Source organism: Nicotiana tomentosiformis, chromosome 10 (assembly GCF_000390325.3).
Source record: "Nicotiana tomentosiformis chromosome 10, ASM39032v3, whole genome shotgun sequence".
NCBI lineage: Eukaryota > Viridiplantae > Streptophyta > Magnoliopsida > Solanales > Solanaceae > Nicotiana > Nicotiana tomentosiformis.
The window spans coordinates 29675308-29698743 of record NC_090821.1 but is presented as its reverse complement, the minus strand read 5'-3'; the positions used below and the strand labels follow the sequence as shown (position 1 = coordinate 29698743).

The following is a 23436-nucleotide window of genomic DNA, read 5'->3' as shown; positions in this document are numbered from 1 at the left end:
ATTAGTTAGAAACTGTTCTCTTACTTCTTTCCAGGAGGAAATCACAACACACAATACGTTCTCCACACCGGTAGAAAAGTATCCGATTCAAACCATGGTAGAAACCATAAAGAACACTTTGAAATCCATCTGCACATAACCAAGTTATTAGAACTAAATTCCTCTAACTCGACCAAACCACGTAAGTCACCAAAACCCAAGAATATTGCCACCAAAACACTTGTAAGGCCTCATTATAAGACATCCTCACTTAGAACCACACCGCCCTAAGGTTCATAAGCCGTTGTATTCCTTCTTAAGCACCATATAAGTACCACCACCGAGACACCCACTCTGAAGAGACCTCATGTGAACTTAAAAATGTTCTTTGACCTTTCTTATACTGGAATGTAGAATCCATAGTCATACAGAATTACCGCGAGTCCCGATACCATCAAACGCAAATCTCAGATTCTATCCATACACAAGTCCGAAACAATTTTCAATTGCTATATATAAATCTCGGACCCATTAGAACCTTCTCAATAGTCACCCACTCGGCTAAAAATTGAATTGCACCGCCCAAACGGGCCAAAAGACACATGCCCCATTAGCACAACATCACTTAAAGAAATAACCATGCCTTAACACCACTGGCCAAATTCATATTCCATGTGCACTACATTCTTCACAATTTACAACTTAATCATTTCATGATTGTTCATATTTTCGTAAGTGCATTATATCCCGTATTTAGGAAATTTCCTTACTCGAGTCATCCTCGATCTCAGCCTCTATAGTCATAACTGCTCCACAAGTATGTCTCGGACCAAAACTTAATTTAACCTATAACCATGAAATCGAATTGTCAATAGTAGGCTCCCCCACTTGGCTTAAAGTCATAGATCAAGACATTCAGTAATTCACAATACCCATATTCAATTACTGCCATAACACCGTAGTGAGATTTAAACAAATTCTTCCCAAGCTCCTGCATCACAACCTATATGGTACCTCAAATCATCTACTAAGCTCGCCTTCATTCTCGTGATAGTCAGATCAACTTTCTTGACCAATTCAAATTCAAATCCCAATACATCTACTCTACTAGTAGAAAAGAAGATTCTCCACACAACATTATAAAGATCACACCTCTGTAGTTTATTTCGCAGGTGATAACCCGCATGTTTAGCCTCAAACTGGCATCTTTCTATACCCTTTTTTATTGCCACAACTCCTACGTAATCACTTAACCTTCATGAGTTTGAACTCATCAACAAGATACGAAAATTTAATTTGTTCCACAATTACACCACGTAAAAGATCCTTCAACACATTCATAACTCGAGACTCTATGTCAAATCGAGACAAAAGTCAAATACCCAATAGCCCCTCTTTACATCCCTTTTTCCCGTCACTTTCAAACCATCTTAATACATCACGCGGTCACAATAAAATCATTATATGGTCACCCAGATCGAGCTACAAATTCCACTCACAGGGACACTACTGGACATATGAGTCCAATTATACAAGTTCACACAACTGAAACTACCGAGCCTAAGCTTCGGTCAAATCCTGGCCTCAAGTCCTCAAGACTGGCCCATCACCAAAACACAGAATACATATTTCGAACCTCATTCATGGAATAACAAGCCGGCGATGCACAACTGATACCGAGTGCTTATGTGCGCATACGAATGCATGGGAGGAATTCAAAAAGTTATACTTCAAGCTGAATCAATTCCGCACGATAAAGAAAGAAAGATGGAAAATTATCCAGAATGCCCTGTAGCCTCTCGAAGATAGGTATGGACATCATCATATTGATCCGCAAAACTCTACTAGACACTTGCTCATGACTTATAGAACCTATGAACCTAGAGCTCTAATACCACCTTGTCATGACCCAAAATCTAACTAGTCTTGATGGCACCTAACCCAACCCATTAGGTAAGCCAATTACCAACTACCTGATTCCAATGAAATTAACGAGGCAATTAATTAAAAGAAAATATCTAAAGCCAATACTTTTCCCCAAGAACTGGTAATACAAATCATGAGCTTCTAAGAATAGAGTATACAAAACTGGTATGAAATAAATACATCATCTGTTTTAGAAGTACATAAACAGAGTTTTATGAATCTAAGGCTACCAAGAACAAGAGGCAGCTACAACCGGAACGCAGATACATCTTCAAATCCAGCTTCCATCGAACACAACAACATCAGCAGCCAACATCTGCACTCAAGGTGCAGAAGTATAGTATTAGTACAACCAACCCCATGTACTGAGTAAGTAGCAAACCTAACCTTAGGTTGAAAGCAGTGACGAGCTTTTACAAAGGTTGGGTCCAAAACCAATAGTCCACAAAAATATCCAGAAAACAAATCTCATAACAACATAATTGAGGCAGCACAATGAATAACTCAATAATAAAGTGCTCAGTTCGTTCACAGTTCCGGATAAATAAATATTTTTCTTTACAAATATAATAGTAAAACTCAATTATTTTCACTAAAATTACCAAAATATGAGTAAGTCTGAAAACTGTGATTTTCCCAAAATCCTTTCAATAATAAATGGGATGTTTCATTTTCTTTCCAAATAACTCGTATAAAACAATTGCATCACTATGCCCATCTGTCAACATGTGTGAGAAATCATGAATAATATGATACCGTACAGCATGAAGAAACACATCTCTATGCATATTAATAACAACACGATAGGGGTCCAAGAATTACTAAAGAAAATCAAGAAACGTGCGGAAGCTAAAAAAAAATAAAGAAACAAAAGAATGATTGAAAATTAAAGATAGATTGAATTCAAGAAAGAGTTTCTTGAATTCAAGAAGTCTATTCTTGAAGTTGAATCCTAATAACAATAACTAGCTAACAAAGAACTAATCACCTTTGGTAGAGAATTAAAAACAAGAGATAGATTGTGAAACCCGGCCCTTTAGAATAACAAGAACAACAATAAGCCTAAACTTATCACCTTTCTTGAATACCTAGAAGTGATCTAAGATTTCGAAAGAGTTTAATCTTACCACCTTAAGTTGAGTCTTGAAGGTTGAAGAATAAATCCAAGAGTAGCCACACACAAGAGTGCAAGAAAAATCTCACAATTTTAATTGATAATAGTCTATAATAATCTAAAATCTAAAAATAAATAAGACACCCCTTTATATAGAGAGGTGGTCACGAAATTCCTACCTAAAAATAAGGAAATAAAGTCCTAAACTACTTTGGACAACAAGTCCAAATACCTTAGGAAAAGAAAAAACACTAGGAAACAAAAACCAAGTCAATCTTGGAAAGTAACTCCAACAATCTTAGGAAATGGAAAACATAACCTTAACTACCTAGGAAAGCAATAAATCTAGTACCAAAATATATGAAAATAAGTTAAAACCAATCTTGGATAGAATCTTGAAAGTCCCAAACCAATCATGAATAGGATCTTGGAAATCTTGAAGGCAACTTGCAAGCAACTTGGCACCAACTTGTACCCAACTTCTATCACGCCTATTGAACCTTTCTTGGGCAGAAAGTAAGTCCTTTTTATGTTATAAAAATGTGGCTTCATGTAGGACTTATTGGGCTTCAAGTTTGGACACATTTTTAGGTTCCAAATAGGTCCAATAGTGGCCTGATTTGGACCTTCTTTAGATGATGTCTTTTGGGATCTAATCCACCTTTTCTTGGACATGAATTTGGACCATAAAATAATTATAACATCTAGACAACTCATATCCTTTATCCTTGATCTCTCCATCCCAATTAATAACTTTTTTATTTGCACTTGGAGTCTAATGACCTTGTTTTGCAACTCTTTAGCTTGACATCTTGTTAAAGGCCCTCTTTGAGATTCCAAAGCTTTATTCTTGTCCTTGAATAGATTTAAGCTTCCTAGGATACTATCACATATATGTCATGTGTGCATGTCAATGCAATATATCTCAGAGATTGTACTCATGTACTCACACTCTCAGAGTACTCAATCTAACTGTCTCGCATTCTCTCTCACTATGCTCAGCACACTCAATCACTCAGCGCTATACAATACCTGTTGCGGCGTGCAGCCTGATCCCTGTTTATAGTCAACTGCGCTCACTGGGGGTGTGTACAGACTCATGAGGGGCTCCTACAGCCCAAGCACTATAAGCACAGACAACTCACGTGCTATAATATCATATCTGGATCCGCACAGACAACTCACGTGTTGCACAAACAACTCACGTGCTATAATAATATCTAGATCCGCACGGACAACTCACGTGTTGCACGGCCAACTCACGTACAATAGTATAATATATGGATCCGCACGGCCAACTCACATGCTGCACGGCCAACGTACGTGCAATAATATAATATAATATATATATATATATATATATATATATATATATATATATATATATATATATATAAAGCCAACATGGCCTACTGTGGCGTGCAGCCCGATCCCAAAAATATCCTCACAATAAGGCCCTCGACCTCCCTCAGTCATCAATCTCTCCAGTCTCTCTCTCATGGGCTCACAATGTCATGAGAACAGCCCAAAATGATGATATGATATATCAATAAATAATAACAAAGACTGAGATATGATAAGTAATGACATGAATATGACTGAGTATAAATTTTTAATTTAAAATAAATAATTCACAATAATATGACCTCTGTGGGTCCCAATAATACTAGCCCAAAACCTCAACATGATTTTTAATATTCTTTTCAGCTCAATTTCTTTAACTCATAAAATGACATGGAAAATGCCAAGATCATTTAACTACAAAATTCCACAGAAACAATTATGTCACAATTTCTATAGTGCATGCCCACACGCCTGTCACCTAGCATGTGCGTCACCTCCCAACAATTCAAGAAATACATATATTCAGGGTTCATACCCTCAACTCCAAGATTAGAAGAGTTACTTACCTCAACCCATGTAAATTCTTTATTCCGCTATGCCCTTGCCACGAGAATTGGTCTCCGAAAGCCTCGTATCTAGCCATAATTAATTCGATTCAATCAATACCAATTATTGTAATTAATTCCATAAGGAAATACTAATTTTTCCAATAAAATTCGAAATTAACTCAAAAATCGTTCATGGAGCCCACGTCTCGAAACCCGATAAAAGTTACAAAATATGAACACCCATCAAACCACGAGTCCAACCATACAAATTTCACCAAATTCCGATATACCCTCAAATCTTCAATTAAAGTCATTGAAGATTTTACCATTTTAAACCTAATCTTTACCCATTTGAACTCAATAATCTTTCCATAAGCCTTATTAATATGTATAAATAATACTATTACACCCAAGAATTATAATCTTAATCACCCATCTTTACCCAAACTCAAAATTGAAGACTAGGGGTTAGAACCTTACCTTTTGGGTGAAGATCTTGTGATATTTCCTTGTTGGATTTTAAAGCTTGAACAATATCTTGATGAACAAAGCACTTGAGCTTCTTCTTCTCTCTAGAACACTCTCCCTTCTCTCTAAAAATATCAGATTTTTGCTCCAAAATGAGTCCCAAAGCCTATTTATCAAAATGGGATCGAGTTATGAAAATAGAAAAATTAACCCTCCGAAAGCAGGTCTGCGGTTGCATAATGGACCGCAGAATGGGTATGCAGGCTGTAAAATTGATCGCAAAATCGGTGCCCAGAACTGGGCTCTTCTAATCCATTCTGCGACCAGTTTGCGGCCGCAGAAGAAGTTTTGCGATCGCATAACTGTTTTGCGATCGCATAATTGGTCGCAGAATTATATTTTTCCAGCCTTTAGTTATTTGGTCATAACTTCTTGTAGAAATGTCCAAATGATGAACGGTTTAAAGCATTAGATACTAGACTCAAAGATCTTTCATTTGATAGGTAATACGCCCATATAACACTTCGTGTCACGAGAGTTATACTCATTTGAAATTAGGTCTTGTGCGAACTCACTTGAAACTTTAGTCTTATGAAATTTCCAACTTCTACATTCGATGCCGAAATCTATCGAATCAAGTCCGATTGACCTAAAATTTTGCACACAAGTCATAAATGACATAATAAAGCAATTCCAATTTCCATAATCGGATTCCGACCTCGATATCAAAAATTCAACCCCCGGGTCAAACTTTCCAAGAATTTAACTTTCGACATTTCAAGCTTAATTCCACTACGGACCTCCAAATAATTTTTCGGACATGCTCCTAAGTCCAAAATCACCATACGGAGCTATTGGAATCATCAAAACTCCATTCCAGGGTCATTTACACATAAGTCGACATCCGGTCACTATTTTAACTTAAGTTTTCAATTATGAGACTAAGTGTCTCATTTCACTCCGAAATCCTTCCGGACCCGAACCAACTAACCCGATAAGTCATAAATCAACTGTAAGGCATAAATTGAGCAGTAAATGGGGGAACGGGATTATAATACTCAAAACGGCAGGCCGGATCGTTACAATGAGGTACCTAGCTAATAAAGATTATCAGTATTTACAATTCAGACTGAGGAATATAAGCCTTTTGAGTTACCTTCAACAATAACAGAGGTATGTACAATTGGCCACACCGATCTTAGTTATGCCCTGTGGGAGCTAGCAGAAGTAGTATAAGTGAAGCAGGATATCAGGATCTAGCTGGGGTTAGGGTAACCCAAAATGGTGAATGGATTATTTGCGTTAGTTGACATTTCCGAAGGATATTGCAAATGTGCTAATAGATCTCTTTGTGAGACACTCAGATGATGCACTCTAGAATAGTACAACTAGATGTGAGTACTAGAATGTTCAAAGATAGGCACTGGAATCATAAAGGGATAAATATTACCTTAGTATGGCTCCTATCCCTAGTAAAGAGAGAATGCTAGGCAACCCGAAGAGCCAATGGATGGAGGAAGGAGAGCTAAAAGCAAAAGAATATCTTGTTCGAGTTTTCAGAATAAAGTGATAGACATAAATATTAGCAGGGAAATAAGAAGAGAGATAATGAAGCATTATAAGTAAGATGTGATACATGGATGACAACGGTAGATAAAAAAATTACAGTATTACAGAGTCTATAGTCAAGTGAAGGAAAAGACGAGAGGTGACAGGCCTTGAGACAACAAAAGAGTGCAGGCCATAAAGTCATATCCTCATTTCAAGAAATAAGTTCGTGACTCCAACGTGGTTACCAAAAGGAAAAATTAGACCCCGGAGTAATAAGAAATCAGTAAGGATTGATTAACAAGATAAACTAAACATGAACTAGGGACTGAGTAATAGTCGACATCATGAGAATTTCAGAGATTGCGTCCCGGCGATAATAGAATGGACGACATAGGAATACCCTTTAAAGGTCATTCAGGAAGACGCTTCCCTAAAACAAGCAAGGTGAAAAAAGTTAAGCTTAAGAGACTATATGTGCTAGTTACACTAAGTGTCACCCTCGCGAGTGAGGAATTTCATTATCCTTGGTACAGAAGGATTACCACGAGGCGAGTAAGGATCATCGATGATGTGAAAAGATACCAAAGATAAAAGGTAAAACATCTATACGTAGATCATCGTAGCACTAAATCTTAGTGCTCCCCTAAAGGGGGGAATACGGTGTGATGTGGCACTAAGTCAGAATTAAGTGGTTCTAGTAACTATGGAATGGTAAAAGAATACGATACAAATGAGAAAAGGGATGAGATTGCACTCATTCAAATCCTACAGATATGCTATGATTCCAGAACATTATGCAAACACGACATCAAGGAGAGGAAGTAAGGATTCATGCCCGAGATGTTATTAATAGATAAGGAGCCAGTGCGAGACGTAAGTTAAGACAAAGGAAATAACCCAATAAAGATTACGCGGAATATTAATATGGGAATGGACCAACGAGCAGTTAGTAGTTGATTCAGGAAGAGTCTAGTTATGGCTAGACAAGAGGTTACCGACAAATCAACAGATCGTGCAAGATAAACATAGTGAACCCCAACATGGGAATTCAGTCTCGCAGATACGACATCGTGACCCTTGAGAAATATTCAAACAAGAGTTAGGGTAGTTAAAGGTACCGTATGAATGTTATGGAAATAAAAGTTAGTCTTACTGGGAAGACAGTCAAAACTTTAGTTCAGGAGCAACCCTACAAGCATAAAGGCGTGGAAATAAGCAACTACGGATAATTATAGGCGAGGAACAACATAAAAAATTCCATCAAGTATACGATGTGATAAGCTTGTAACTTTACAAGAGCCAGAAGGTCTCCCTAAATACTACAACAAAAGACTAGCTGAGGAAATAAGGAAGGAGGCTTCAACCTAAGCACAGTGACCAAAAGAGAAAATGGTCTTGTAACAATAATCTCACAACAACATTGTATGCACTCCATAAGGAAGTGGCACCTAGCGTGGCTAATGAGTGGGAAATGAAACCAAAAGTAATATTCGAGACCATATGAATTGCATAAAATTCCGACAAGCATGGGAACTAAGATAAGCTAAGTAATGGCGCAACAAGGGGGCAGAAAGACCAGGAAAAGTAATTGCTTACGTTTAAAGAAAGCTGAGATGGAACGAAAGGAATTATTCGATCAATGATCCAGAGTTAGTTACGTTATGAACGCACTCAAGATTTTGGAGTACTATCCATGCAGCATGTATGTTGACAATCATATAGCTGTAGAAGACTCTGGTATAAGTTAAAAGAAAGAATTGAGTCCAGGTCTTAGACAAAGGATTGAATTGTTAGAAGATTGTATGGATATTCCATAGCGTCCATGAAGGGCTAAAGTAATAACTAATACCATGAGCCATAGATCGAAAGATAGCTTAAGCCTACATAAAGGCTGGTCAAAAGGAAGAGGAAACTAAAGAGTTACATCAGCTAAGTAAATCAGTAGTCTGATTATTGGACCCAGAAAATTATAGAAGTCATGATTGAGAACATAATAGAATCACTCTTAATATCAGAGGTGCAAGAGAGATAGTACAACAGCCATATTCTATAATGGCTCTACAATAAAGCCATTTAGAAGAGTACCAGCCTTATAAGAAGTCAGTATGAAGCTCCCACCGGATTGTGTATGCACTTGAGGTGCAAGTGTTATAATAGAGCTTCAAGTCGTGGATGTAAATTATACCTATTTGAAAGGGAGGTCATGAAAGAGATAGAATATGTGATGCGAGATTTTAAGGTAAGTAAAGTAAAGATGAACAACGTACGAGATACTCAGGTGCAGAAGGTTGTGACTAATCCATATTGCAGATAGAAGGCTAGAAGTACTGGGATTCAATATCCAGGAATGGTAGCGGCATCGTCAGTGGCATATCTTCCAACCTATGGTTTCTAGGTACCGATAGGCCTAGTTAAGAGAGAAAAGAAGACTTAGAAATAATGTGATGTCTCGCTTGATGTTCCATAATAACACAAGGAAATCTATGATGCAAGCAAGTTGAAGGAAGGTTGCGAATAATATAAATAGATATGTGTAGGTCGCAAGCTAAAGTATGGTAAAGCGACAAGGTTTTAGGAAGACAGGAGTAAGGATAAGAAAGGGCAAGTGAGAAGGTGACGAAAATGGATAAGTCTTCGGGATTAAGCCAGTGAAAACAAGAGAGATGATGGTTTCTCTAAGTTATAGAAAGCTTAGTATAGCCTGAATGAACTCAAAGGAGTTTAAGGCTAGTAGTATTTAGAAAAGATGGAATGCTGCCCTGGTAGTAGAATGAGGGTGTGATTACGATAGATAAAGGATGACGTTTGCGCCTTCGATTGAGTAATGACTTGAAAAGGATTTCATGAATTGTACGGGATTAAAATACCCATGTAAGGTGAATCAACAATAGATGGATAAAAGTTCAATAGTATGAGATGAGATCAGGCCGTCATACGTAAGATGAATAGTAATGAGGAAGCATTAAAGGACTTAGATTTATATATATCGAATAAGCAACAAGAGTAACCAGGAGTTTGGTAGCAGACCTCAGTAACAATGGGGGACCTACTTAGATGTAGTAAAGCCATAGACGCCCAGAAGGACAGCTTGTCATAATTTTATATATGTTCACAAAATGAGGCCTAGAGATTGGCTAAAAGCTGGAAGAAAAAGGAAAAAAAGAATCGCATAGGTGCACGTACAAAGACAAAGTCATACATGCTGCATGAAAGAAGGTAGCAACAGTTACGAGATTGGAAGGATTTCGACTACAAGTCATGGTATGAGAAAGAAGCCTAGAGGGGGAATGCCTTGGCCTTTGGATTTATTCACAGAACAATTGCCTAGATGGCAAGGAGAGAATACTAAAGTATTCGGAAGACATAGGTTATGAAAATGATAAGTGCATCAGTCAACATTCGAGGACAAATGTTCCAAAGGGGAGAATGATATTACGTCTCGCATTATTACGTCGATGTTATGCTCCGCAGTAATTTATTACGATGATGTTACGCTCCGCAGTAATTTATTACGATGATGTTACGCTCCGCAGTAATTTATTACGACGATATTACGCTCCGCAGTAATTTGTTACGACGATGTTACACCCTGTAGTATTGTACGTTGAATTTATCGTAAAATAATTGACATCAATTCAAGGACAAGATTATTTAGAGATTATAAGTATTATGCAATTTCAAACAAATAATGAGTAAATTCGTGAAGGTGAAAGGGTAAACGAATCAATGAAAATGAGTTTTGTCGAAATTTGATAATTTGGGATAAAATATGGTCTGTGCTATAATACCTGGTATTTATGGACTAGTACCATACAAGGTACCACATGACTATGATAGTAAAATGTATGAAGTATTCTAAAAGTGAGTAGTATTTTAAGTAAATTGAGATAATTTTTAATTATGAGAATAATCGGGTAATTATTAATTTTAGTGGGAGATTAATAAGGTGTTGGTAGTTAATTGGTTAAGAATGGGTAAACATCAACGTGGCAGCAAGCCACCCCTATATATATGACTCTTAAGCCATTATTGAGTAGGTGGCAAGACTAAAGATTAAGGATATGTGGTTAAGCCACCACATAAAGTGGGGCCCACATCATAAGACATCTCAAAAACTTAAGAATCATTCAAAGTAACGTGAGTCTTCAAATTCAACTCACTTATAAGACTTCTCTAACTTGGTAACGTGAGAACTTTAGTATCTTCAACAAATTCAACATGATTTCATGGCAATTCAACAAGATCTCATGAGCATCTTCAAGAATTCAAACGTGAATTCTTAGAATCCTGGTAACATGAGGCTTCTCTAAACTCACCAAAATAATTTGCTCATCTCTACTAATTTAAGAGATGAAGCTTCAGCAAACTTATTCATGAAAGACTAGATATTAGCAACATAATTTTACTACAAAAATCATACGAGACTACGTAATATTATAGCAACGGAATTTTGTGGTTCTAAGGGAGTACGGTGCAATCTTTCTCAAGAATATCATATGGATTTTTTCCTACTCCGATCTTGCCGATTATATGTTATCGCAATTAACATGTATTAGAGGGATTGTCAAGAGAAGTGGCTCAGGTATGTTAAGGCTATCCCTTCCTTCTTTTTGGCATAATTCATACGACACAAATAAAACGATCAAATGCACAATTTCCAGCAAATGCACAACTGCAGTAAACACAAAAGCCATAGCGGTTGGATGCCTCACAGTCCTCTCTGAGACGCCAACTGCCAACGCCTTTGTATTTCTTCTGACCTTTGTGTTAGTGATCAGCATTTTAATTGGCATGTTTGTTTTGAGGCATATCAAATCGCCAGTTCTGAACTTGATCATATTTCCTGTCACATAAACTTTTTCAGGTGGTGCAATTCCCAGATCCTGAAATATTCTTTGAAGAAGCATCTCAAGGGATTTAAGTATTCTATATTTTCTGAATTAAAAATAAAAGCTATCAAGGCAACTAAGTAGAGCATAGTTATGTAATGATAACTTGATGATCTATGATAAATAGAAGGAAACTGCCCATATTCCCCTCCTAAGAAAAAAGTAAAAAAGACCACGGAAAAGGAAATTAGCAGAAAGAAAAGGTAAATGAAAGACATATAATTTAGGAGCGAGCCTTCTCTACAGATCTTCTGTTGCCAAGAAGGCTTCAGGGTTTCCAATTAGCTTATGTGCTTTTAATTAGATAATAATCTTTTGTACAGCTCATCATATTAATGAATAGAAAACTTAGGTTCTAGGATAATCTAACCTAATTATTAATTTAGTTGATGATCAAAAGACCTAATAATTCCTATGCAACAGACTTTTCTTATTAGTTTTTCCCCAAAAGAATGACGAAATTTTGTATTTGAAAACGATTTAATATTAACATCCCCATTTTACCGTTACTAACATGACTTACTGAGAATCCACTTAATATTTAAACTGAAAACGGAGGAAGTATATCTTATTTCATGCTGATTAGAAAAGAGAAATTTCTATTTAAACAAATTAAATTGGTAAACCATTACAGAAAAAGAAAGGACAGATAAGTTATTATTATCTTCCGCGCAAATTAAAAGCTACTTCCTCCACCCCTATTTAAGTGACAGTGTTTGACTGGGCACAGAGTTTAAGAAAGAAAGATTTTTAAATTTATGGTCTTAAACAAGTTTTAGCCTTTTGTGTGGCTATAAATGATCTCATTAAGGATAAAATGGAAAGTTTAATACATAAAGTTGAACTGAGGGAGTACCTATTTTGGGTGAGCCAGAACATAAAAGGTAAAATAATCAATGAAACAACATTATATGAGAGATCAGTGATATTCTTAAATTTACAATTACTATTCCCGGATGCTAATATGTTTTATATGATGACAAGAGCATCTTTGACACGCTTGCCCCTTCCCCTAGAAAGAAGATATTCTTGTTCCAAAGCCTCATCAATCATCATGTTTAAATACGATGAAGCAAAGTGAAAAGTCCAATGATTTGTATGGCAGTGTTTCATAGTAATGGTAAGTGAAAGCTAAAGGATATAGGGCTACCACCCTCTAAATAAAGATCTAGATACAGAGTCGAAAAAAAGGTAGGGTGTTTCATTTTGGAAATAAACAACTCGTAAAGCTTGATCTGTGACGTCGCATAGCTCTTTAGGAAGGCAGTAAGAACAAGATTCCATAGAGAAGCGCCATAAAAAATAGAAGCCAGCCAATTCCAGTAGAGTCAAAGTCAAATAAGAAGGGCCTTGAGCCCGGTACTCCTTCTTCAAGCTATCATGCTCATCCAAGCCTATTGCTTCTGTAACAGCAAAAAGAAATATGTTTTATATGTTAAGCATGATATTTGAGTCCTAATCAGTAATTTAATGAAGTTCGTTCCCGAACAGAGATATATATTTTTTTTTAAAATGAGATAAGTTTCAGGTAACAATTTAAGAATGAGTAAAATGTATGAGGTATGTTAAAAGTGAGTAGTATTTTAAGTAAGTTGAGATAATTCTTAATTATGTGAATAATCGGGTAATTATTGATTTTAGTGGGAGATTAACAATTATTAAGGTGTTGATGGTTAAATGGTTAAGAATGGGTAAACATCAACGTGGCAGCAAGCCACCCAATATATATGACTCTTAAGCCATTATTGAGTAGGTGGCAAGACTAAAGATTAAAGATATGTGGTTAAGCCACCACATAAAGTGGGGCCCACATCATAAGACATCTCAAAACTTAAGAGTCATTCAAAGTAACGTGAGTCTTCAAATTCAACTCACTTATCAGACTTCTCTAACTTGGTAACGTGAGAACTTTAGTATCTTCAACAAATTCAACATGATTTCATGGCAATTCAGCAAGATCTCATGAGCATCTTCAAGAATTCAAACGTGAATTCTTAGTATCCTAGTAACGTGAGACTTCTCTAAATTCACCTAAATAATATGCTTATCTCTACTAATTTAAGAGATGAAACTTCAGCAAACTTAATGCAATCTTCACAAAAATTATATGAGACTACGTAATGCTATAGCAACGGGATTTTGCAGTTCTAAGGGAGTACAGTGCAATCTTTCTCAAGAATATCATACGGATTTTTCCCTACTCCGATCTTGCCGATTACATGTTATCGTAACTGACATGTATTAGAGGGATTGTCAAGAGAACCGGCTCAGGTATGTTAAGGCTATCCCTTCCTTCTTTTTGGCATGATTCATACGACACAAACGACACGAGCAAATGCACAACTTTCATAAATGACTCTATTCATAAAAATGCTAGAGATACTTATATTCAAGTCTTATTATTCTATCGTCTGTTCATGGGTATCAGAAAATACGTAAGTTGATAAAGTCTATTTCATGACATTAATCAGAGGCATAATAGTCTTTTGACATTCCGAGAGATTTTATTGACGTATTTCTCATGCATTGCATTCATTTATACATGCACATTGACCCATGACCAGACGGCGTTATATACGTGTATATATGTATATATATATGTATATGGGATATAAAAAAAGGTTACGGCGTTATATACGCACCACCACCTGATCAGCTGGTATACGTTGATGATTTGCCCACAGTGGCTGAGATGATATGATGGGATGCCCTCAGAGGCTTGATGATGTTATGAACGTATATACCCATGCATGGTATGACATTTATACGCATATGCATGACATTATAATATTAATGATTCACAGAGTTATTGAGGCATACATGTCGAGTCTTTTACTCCATGTTTTTCTCATGCCTATGGTTTACTAATTTTTATTCCTTACACACTCGGTACATTATTTGTACTGACGTCCATTTTGCCTGGGGACGTTGCATTTCATGCCCGCAGGTCTCGATAGACAGGTCGAGAGTCCTCCAAGTAGGCTATCAGCTTAGCGGTCCTATGTTTTGGGCCCGCCAGGGACCGGGACCGGACCGGTCCCCTCGCGGGCCAAACGGTCCCAATGGTCAACTTTTAAAAAGAAAAAAAAAAATTATCTTTAAAATTTAAAAAGTAGCCGTTGGGTTGTCAAAAATAGTCGTTGATTATTTATAAAATAGCCATTTAACCCCCCTCCCCCTAACTTTGTTTTAACTTCCCAACTTTGTTTTAACCCCAAACTTTTTATAATTACACTTTTTCCTATTTTCAACTATAAATACCCCCTCATTCTTTCATTTTTCTTACAAAATCATCAATCTATCATAATCTCTCTCTAATTTTATTCTATAATTGCTACTATTGCTTACTTTATTGTTACAATTTGTGAAAAAATTGTGAAGTTGGTGAATTGAAGTCTTCAAATCTTTAAAGATAATCAATTTTCAACAAGTTGTTCGTCAATTCGGTAAACTCGTTCTAACTCTTAAGTTTTAATATATATATTTATATATATATCGATATAAGATGTATATATAGTATAGTATAGTACTAAGTGTATAGTATATAAGCTATATAAGATGTACATATAGCTTATATACTATACACTTAGTACTATACTATACTATATATATATATATATATATATATATATATATATATATATATATATATATATATATTATTTATTTAAAAACTATTTATATAAAGGTTGACAAAAATTAGTATGTATTATGTAACTTGTATTTTGGCACATCTTGATTAGTTTCTTTTTCTTCTCAATGGTGGTATTAGCACCTTGTTGTGCTCATTCCATAGGGGGGATGAAGACTAAGAAAGATATTGTCATATTTTTTTAATGCTATAATAAAATTACAAGGCATTGCTTTAAATATCTCTTTACAATAATTTTGTCTTTAGACTTTAAATTTGAATTAAATAATTTAGGTCACAAATCTATAATAAAACTTACAAGGCATTGCCTTAGATATTTTTTTAACATCCCTGTGTCTCTAATTTCTATTTAATTCTTTTTAAAAAAAATTTATTGGGCCCATTTAGCCCGCGGGCCGGGACCGTTTAGCCCGGGACCAAACGGTCCCGGTCCCGGGCCGGTCCCTACAAAAATACCATTTGGCCCGTTTTATTTGGGACCGGCCCGGGACCGGAACTGTTTGGACCGGCCCACTTGATCCGTTTAGATCCGAGATCGGCCCACTTGCCAGCCTTATCTTGAATTATGGAAAGTTTCTCTAATAAAATGATTTCCACCAAAAGGATAGAAATGACTTTCGTAAATTCTTGGTGGATGCATTTTCCTTATCAAATATCCCAACTCTTACTCCATATCACTTCCTCTAATCAACAGTTAGACATTGTTAACAGCATTGGATATTCGTAAATATCACCAAAATTTTATCTTTGTAGCCTATACTATAGAAATTACCATATGTAACCTAGAGTAATAATTACCCAAAAGAGGATAATTAAGGATCAGTTGTTGGTTTCCTTCCGTCGGATCAACAACAACAACAACAACCTAGTGTAATCTCACAAGTAGGGTCTGGGGATGATAGGATGTACGCAGCCTTACCCCTTCCCTGGAAGAATAGAGAGACTGTTTCCTATAGACCCTCGGCTAAAGAAAGGATGGAAGAAACACCGATAGTAAGTGATATCAATACAAGGTATTTAGAGAACAAAACCCAAGATAGCAAAAGTGTATGAAAGGAGTACTAATAGTCAGTAATAACAGTACAAGATATGAAATGATAGCAAACTAAGGTCGTAAGGAAGGCAAGTAACAACAGTACAAGATATGTGGTAATAGCAAACTAAGGATGAAAGGGATATCAAACTAATACTAATACTATTAAACTAAGGAAGACACGGGGAAACGCTCGACTACCTACTAACATTTTACCCTAATTCTCAACCTCAACACCCTCCTATCAAGGGTCATGTCCTCGGTTAGCTCCAACTGTGCCATGTTCCGCTTGATCACCTCTCCACAATACTTCTTTGGCCTACCTCTACCCTTCCTCCAACACCCAAGGCCAACCTCTCATACCTCCTGACGGGGGCATTTGTGTTTCTCTTTTTAATATGCCCGAATCATCTTAGCCTCGCCTCTCGCATCTTTTCCTCCACGGGGGCCACTCTCACCTTGTCCCGAATAACTTCATTCCTAATTCTATATAACATAGTATGTCCACATATCCATCTCAACAACCTCATTTCAGTTACTTTCATCAGCTGGACATGGGATTTCTTGACCGGCCAGCAGCCTACCCCATACAACATAGTCGATCTAACCACTACCTTGTAGAACTTACCTTTAAGTCTCAAAGGCATATTCTAATCACACAAGACACAGAAAACGAGCCTCCACTTCATCCATCCTGCTCCGATACGATGTGTAACGTCTTCATCAATCTTTCCAACATTCTGAATTATAGACCCAAGGTACTTGAGACAACTCTCTCTCCTAGGAATGACTTGCGTATCAAGCCTCACATCCCCGTCCGCTTCATGGGTAACACCGCTGAACTTGCACTCCGTATTCTGTCTTGGTTTTGCTCAACTTGAAACCTTTAGACTCAAGGGTATGTCTCCAGACCTCCAGCCTCTCATTAACACCACCTCGCGTCTCATCAATCAGAACTATATCATCTGCAAATAACATGCACCAAGGCATCTCCCCTTGAATGTGTCGCGTCAATGCGTCCATTGCTAAGGAAAACAAAAATGGGCTAAGGGTGTGTTTGGTATGAAAGAATATATTTTTCGAAAAATATTTTTTAATTTTTCCAAACTGGCTATGGAATAATGAAAAGAACTAGGATTGCCAGATCAGCCCCGGAAAAAAGAAGAAATAAAAAAAATCAGAATTAAGAACCGGCTAGACCCAATAAATATCAGTCTAGCTACAATTTTTTGGCATTGTATTTTTGTTCATTTGCTGCTGTTGTAAATGCAATGTTGTAAACTTGTATACGTTCAAGTAATGGAAAGAAGCAAAACTTGCAACTTCTAAAACATTCTCATATATGTTTGAATATACAAAATTATTTTTAAAATTTGCTCATACTTAAAAGCAAATAAGGATTACGAATCCGAACAATTATGCACATATGAACATGAGACATCCTCTTCATAAGCACCATAAACATAAGGGCTCTCTCTAATAAAGTCATCCAATTAAATGGCTAAAGGTCGAATGTCTTATTTTTCGATCATAAAGTTAACCAGATGTATTAAATGTTTGAACTTTATCAAAACCAGAAGTACAAAATTCCTGGTCATTAACATCCCCAGTTCTAAGGCTATGGGGATATAAAAATTTTGGGTACAACTAAAAACCCAAGAGTAAAAACTCAAAGATTAAATGTTTTGAGTGAATATTAAAAATCCGAGATCAGTCTTTCTGTGGTAATGGTACTTTTTCAGTACCAACCGATCATTGATGAAAGAAAAATAGGTGGCGGAGTTATCATCTGAATTCTTAAGTTCTGCGCTCTTTTTCCCTTTGCTCGGTTGTTGTCTCGATTGAAATTTTTAGGCAAGAGTTTTAATGAGGCAATGGAAAGGGTAGAAAGGATAAAATCTTCCACTTCCTGGTCACATCACAGTGAGTAGCCGGAAAGTGGGGAGACTAACTATATACGGTAAAAATCACCCTCAAAAGATGGGTGAATTAGGAAGCGACATGTGTCAAGAATGACCACTCACTAACAACTCAACTATGGCGACACCGGATACAAACCTGTGATCGGATAAGAAGTAATTCAAGATATGTCCGTTACAAAAACGTTACTGAAGACCCCAAGATCCTCAAGCCTTTATTAGCCTTTTATTATCCTTTATCACCTCTTAATTACCTTTTATTGCAACATTAATAATGATAATTGAGGGGGCACAATTTATAGATCATGCACCCCATAGCTCTAGTATAAATAGAGGTTTTCATTCAATTGTGAGGGGGAGAAAATCATATAGCAAAACATCATACTTACTTTGTTCTCTATATTTTTTTGTTCTGAATTCAAAGTGTTCTTAAAGGCTGAGTATTCAATCGGAGTCATCCTCATAGAGAGATTCCTCCGAGTTCTTTAGTCCATGTTTGTCTTCTTTTCAATTGTTCTTATCTTAATCACTTTTGCTCTTCATTATTTTATTTTTTGGATTAATTGAATTCACGTGTCTATAAACCACGTTAGAAATTCAATTGTGTCATTTTATGGGTAAACAGTTTGGCGCCCGCCCTGTGGGGCTTAGACAATTGTGGTAATATTCTGATCCGTTCATCTCTTACTAACGTACTTTGAAGCTTTTCTGTTGTAAGTATAAAACAGTTATGTCACCCAATGATGTCAACAACTTGCTCAATATTGGAACAAACAACAACGGCAAGCCTGCGGACAATCTCCATGATAAAAATCAACAGGATAGTTGAACCAGTAAAACCCATCTTGATGGGAATGAGTCAACTCCTAACCGGGTAGAAAGAAATACTCGACAGGAAATGAGTCCCACCCCTGATGATATGGATGATGAACCAGTTACCGATATTGTTAAAGTTTTGAGAGCACGACAAAGAAAAATCATGAATCATCTCTCAAGACAAGACCAGATAATGACTGAGCTCCAACAAGCACTATGAGTGGCTTCAAATAATTCCAATGGTGGAGTTCAAGCCCCTCCTGGTGTGCCTATAAATCAAATGGCATCAAGAACCAGTAACACTGTTACCAGGGGAGAGTTTAGATCAACAACAACCAAGCAGGTGGTGCATGTAATGGATCTAGAAATGTTAACAACGCAGACGGTTCTTTCAAGACCGAGATCATGAGGTTCATGATGGAAATAAATGCTCGAATGAATCATAATGCTAAAGAAATTCATGCTTGGATAGATCATATTCAGGGAGAACCTCCGGTCGTGAATGGCCCGAATTCGAAGAAGTACATACAGTTGGTATTCAAACCTAATGCGGCTCCAGAGTTTATTCCAAAGAGATTCAAGATTCCAGATGTTTCAAAATATGATGGAACATCGGATCCACAGGAACACATCACATCCTACACCACAACTGTGAAAGGAAATGATTTGGCTTCACATGAGATCAAATCAGTTTTACTAAAGAAATTTGGCGAAACCCTAATAAAAGGGGCTTTAACATGGTATTCACTATTGCGGGAACACTCAATTGATTCTTTTGAAATACTTGCAAATTCTTTCATCAAAGCTCACGCTGGAGCAAAAAAGTTCAAGCTAGGAAAATAGATATATTAAAAATCGCTCAAGGAGACTCAGAGTTGCAACGAGAGTTTGTGATCTGATTCCAAAAGGAGAGAATGATGTTGTCGGCAGTGACGGATGAATGGGCGGCGGAAGCATTTACCAAGGGTCTCAATCCCTTAAGCTCCGATGCCTCAAGAAAGTTGAAGGAGAGTTTTTTAAAATTTTAAGCAACAACGTCGACAGATGTTCATAATAGGTACGAGTCAAAGATTCGCGTAAAAGATGATCAGGTAATTATATCGACGTCTTCTACAGCCCAGAATCAAGGTCAACAGAACTTTGATCGGAGGCATTCCATACACCAGTTTGAACCATACCGATTATGATCATGGACTGATAAGAGGCAGGAGCGTTCCCGTAGCGAATCGCAAGAAAATAACTTCGATGAAGGATATTAATATCTACGAATGTTGGGGACTGTTGCATCAAAGCAGTGAAAACTGCAACAATAATTACTGGATGTTTCTGAAGATGGCTCCGGAATAATGACCAAAAAGGCGTTGAGCCCAAAGATATCATGTCTGTACAGATACCCGAGATAACCCAAACTGGCTCTGGAATAATGAAAAGGACTGGGATTGCCAGATCAGCCCCGGAAAAACGAAGAAATAAAAAAAATAAGAATCAAGAACTGGCTAGACCCAATAAATATCAGTCTAGTCGCAATTTTTTGGCATTGTATTTTTGTTCATTTGTTGCTGTCGTAAATGCAATGTTGTAAACTTGTATACGTTCAAGTAATGGAAAGAAGCAAAACTTGCACCTTCTAAAACATTCTCATATATGTTTGAATATACAAAATTATTTTTAAAATTTGCTCATACTTAAAAGCAAATAAGGATTACGAATCCGAATAATTATGCACATATGAACAGGAGACATCCTCTTCATAAGCAATATAAACATAAGGGCTCTCTCTAATAAAGTCATCCAATTAAATGGCTAAAGGTCGAATGTCTTATTTCTCGATCATAAAGTTAACCGGATATATTAAATGTTTGAACTTTATCAAAATCAGAAGTACAAAATTCCTGGTCATTAACATCCCCGGTTCTAAGGCTATGGGGATATAAAAGTTTTGGGTACAACTAAAAACCCAAGAGTAAAAACTCAAAGATTAAATGTTTTGAGTGAATATTAAAAATCCGAGATCAGTCTTTCTGTGGTAATGGTACTTTTTCCGTACCAACCGATCATTGATGAAAGAAAAATAGGTGGCGGAGTTATCATCTGAATTCTTAAATTCTGCACTCTTTTTCCCTTTGCTCGGTTGTTGTCCCGATTGAAACTTTTAGGCAAGATTTTTAATGAGGTAATGGCAAGGGTAGAAAGGATAAAAGCTTTCACTTCCTGGTCACATCACAATGAGTAGCCGGAAAGTTGGGGGACTATCGGTATACGGTAAAAATCAACCTCAAAAGATAGGTGAATTAGGAGGTGACATGTGTCAAGAATGACCACTCACTGGTGACTCAACCATAGCGACACCGGATACAAACTTGTGACCGGATAAGAAGCAATTCAAGATATGTCCGTTACAAAAACGTTATAGAAGACCCCAAGATTCCTCCGACCTTTATTAGCCTTTAATTATCCTTTATCACCTCTTAATTACCTTTTATTGCAACATTAATAATGATATTAAGGGGGCACAATTTATAGATCATGCACTCTATAGCTCTAGTACAAATAGAGGCTTTCATTCTATTGTATGGGGGAGGAAATCATATAGCAAAATGTCATACTTACTTTGTTCTCAATATTCTTTCATTCCGAATTCGAAGTATTCTTAAAGGTTGAGTATTCAACCAGAGTCATCCTAATAGAGAGGTTCCTCCGAGTTTTTAAGCCCAGGCTTGCCTTTAATTGTTCTTATCTTAATCACTTTTGCTCTTCATTATTTTATTTTTCGAATCAATTTAATTCACGTGTCTATAAACTACGTTACAACTTCAACTGTGCTATTTTACGGGTAAACAACATGCAAACTACAGTTGCTCCTGCATACGTGTAAAATCGGGGATAAAAGTTACCCCCAATTTTTCGGTAAAGAAACGAGAGGACAGTGCGACCCGATATGACCTCAAAAAGTGCCGAGGGCATCCATACCTCAGAACCCGGGGAGGACAATTGGTGAACCCGATACTAAACACGGTCGATCATCGGGTCCGAGCAGAGTGAATGGTCGAGACTAGGGGAAAAGACGGTTAGACGCGATAAGCAGGGAGCCGTAATATCTGCCATCAACCTGATGTTATAGCGCAATTTTGCCGGACATCAACTGCATATCAATGTTTATTGGAAGAAGAAGATTTTTTACCTTATTTAGACTTGTACTAGGGTTGAAACGCTCCTACTATATAAAGGGAAGAACCTTTTCATTTTAAAATCATTATTGGCACGCATATCAAGGCAATAAAGTTGATTTTTGTTCTTTAGCTATTGTTCAATGTGTTCTTCAGCTGCTTGTTTATTAAGTTGTAACTGAGCTTGTTCCGAAGGTAGAACTGGGGCCAATTTCCAAATGTTCATTACAAGGCTAGACTTATTCATCCACTGCATTTGGTTTGATCACTTTGATTTACTTTACTCCCATTATTTATTGTTCATAGTTCATTCGTGTTAAATTAAATCACATATCCTTTAACCGCGTATAAATTCAATTGTTACTCATTTTAAGGGTAAACAGTTTGGTACCCACCGTGGGGCTAAAGGTAATAGTGGTGATTTAATAATCTCCATTACACATCCTATTTTACACTTGCTCTTTGAAGTTTGATTTCAAGTTAATCTAAAAATGTCAAAATTCTCAATCTTCTCACTTGAATGTTAACGCCGAGTCAGGCTACCATGGTGAAAACAACAATGCATTACTGAGAAATGACGTACCCTCTGTTGATCCTAATTGTGTCCCAATCATTGACCTGGTCGATATTAACTCACAAGTTGCCATCAACCTTCCAACTGATGCCGAAAATAGCATTCGTGGAGCACCCCGACCATTGGCTCGAGAAGCACCTGAAGGGTAAGGTGATGGAGTTAGCTTATGATTGATTTTCGAAATGTTGCAAGCTTAGCAAGCGACAATAGCACAGCTACAGACCCAACGTCATGCCTAGAACAGGACCGAGCCCAAGCTGGTTAGAGAAAGCACTCGAAGAGATGAATAGATTGCGGTGGAACTAGATGAGTTCGAGCCCAAGAAACTTTCGAGGTGATGAAAATGCTCAAAGCGCTAACAAAGCGGGTGGAGTCTGGTGAGAAAAACATAGAAGCCAAATGACAAGAAGGTAGAAACTTAACAATTCAAGGGTCGATCAGATCTCGAGAGCGCCT

General features: G+C 36.9%; 1 long non-coding RNA gene across 1 annotated transcript; it reads left to right on the top strand.

Moving 5' to 3' along the window:
* Positions 1-12267: 12267 nt before the first annotated feature.
* On the top strand, positions 12268-13322 carry LOC138900636 (uncharacterized). Its single transcript, XR_011411752.1, has 2 exons — positions 12268-12933; positions 13232-13322. It is a non-coding gene; the product is annotated as an uncharacterized lncRNA (long non-coding RNA).
* The last annotated feature ends 10114 nt before the right edge of the window (positions 13323-23436 follow it).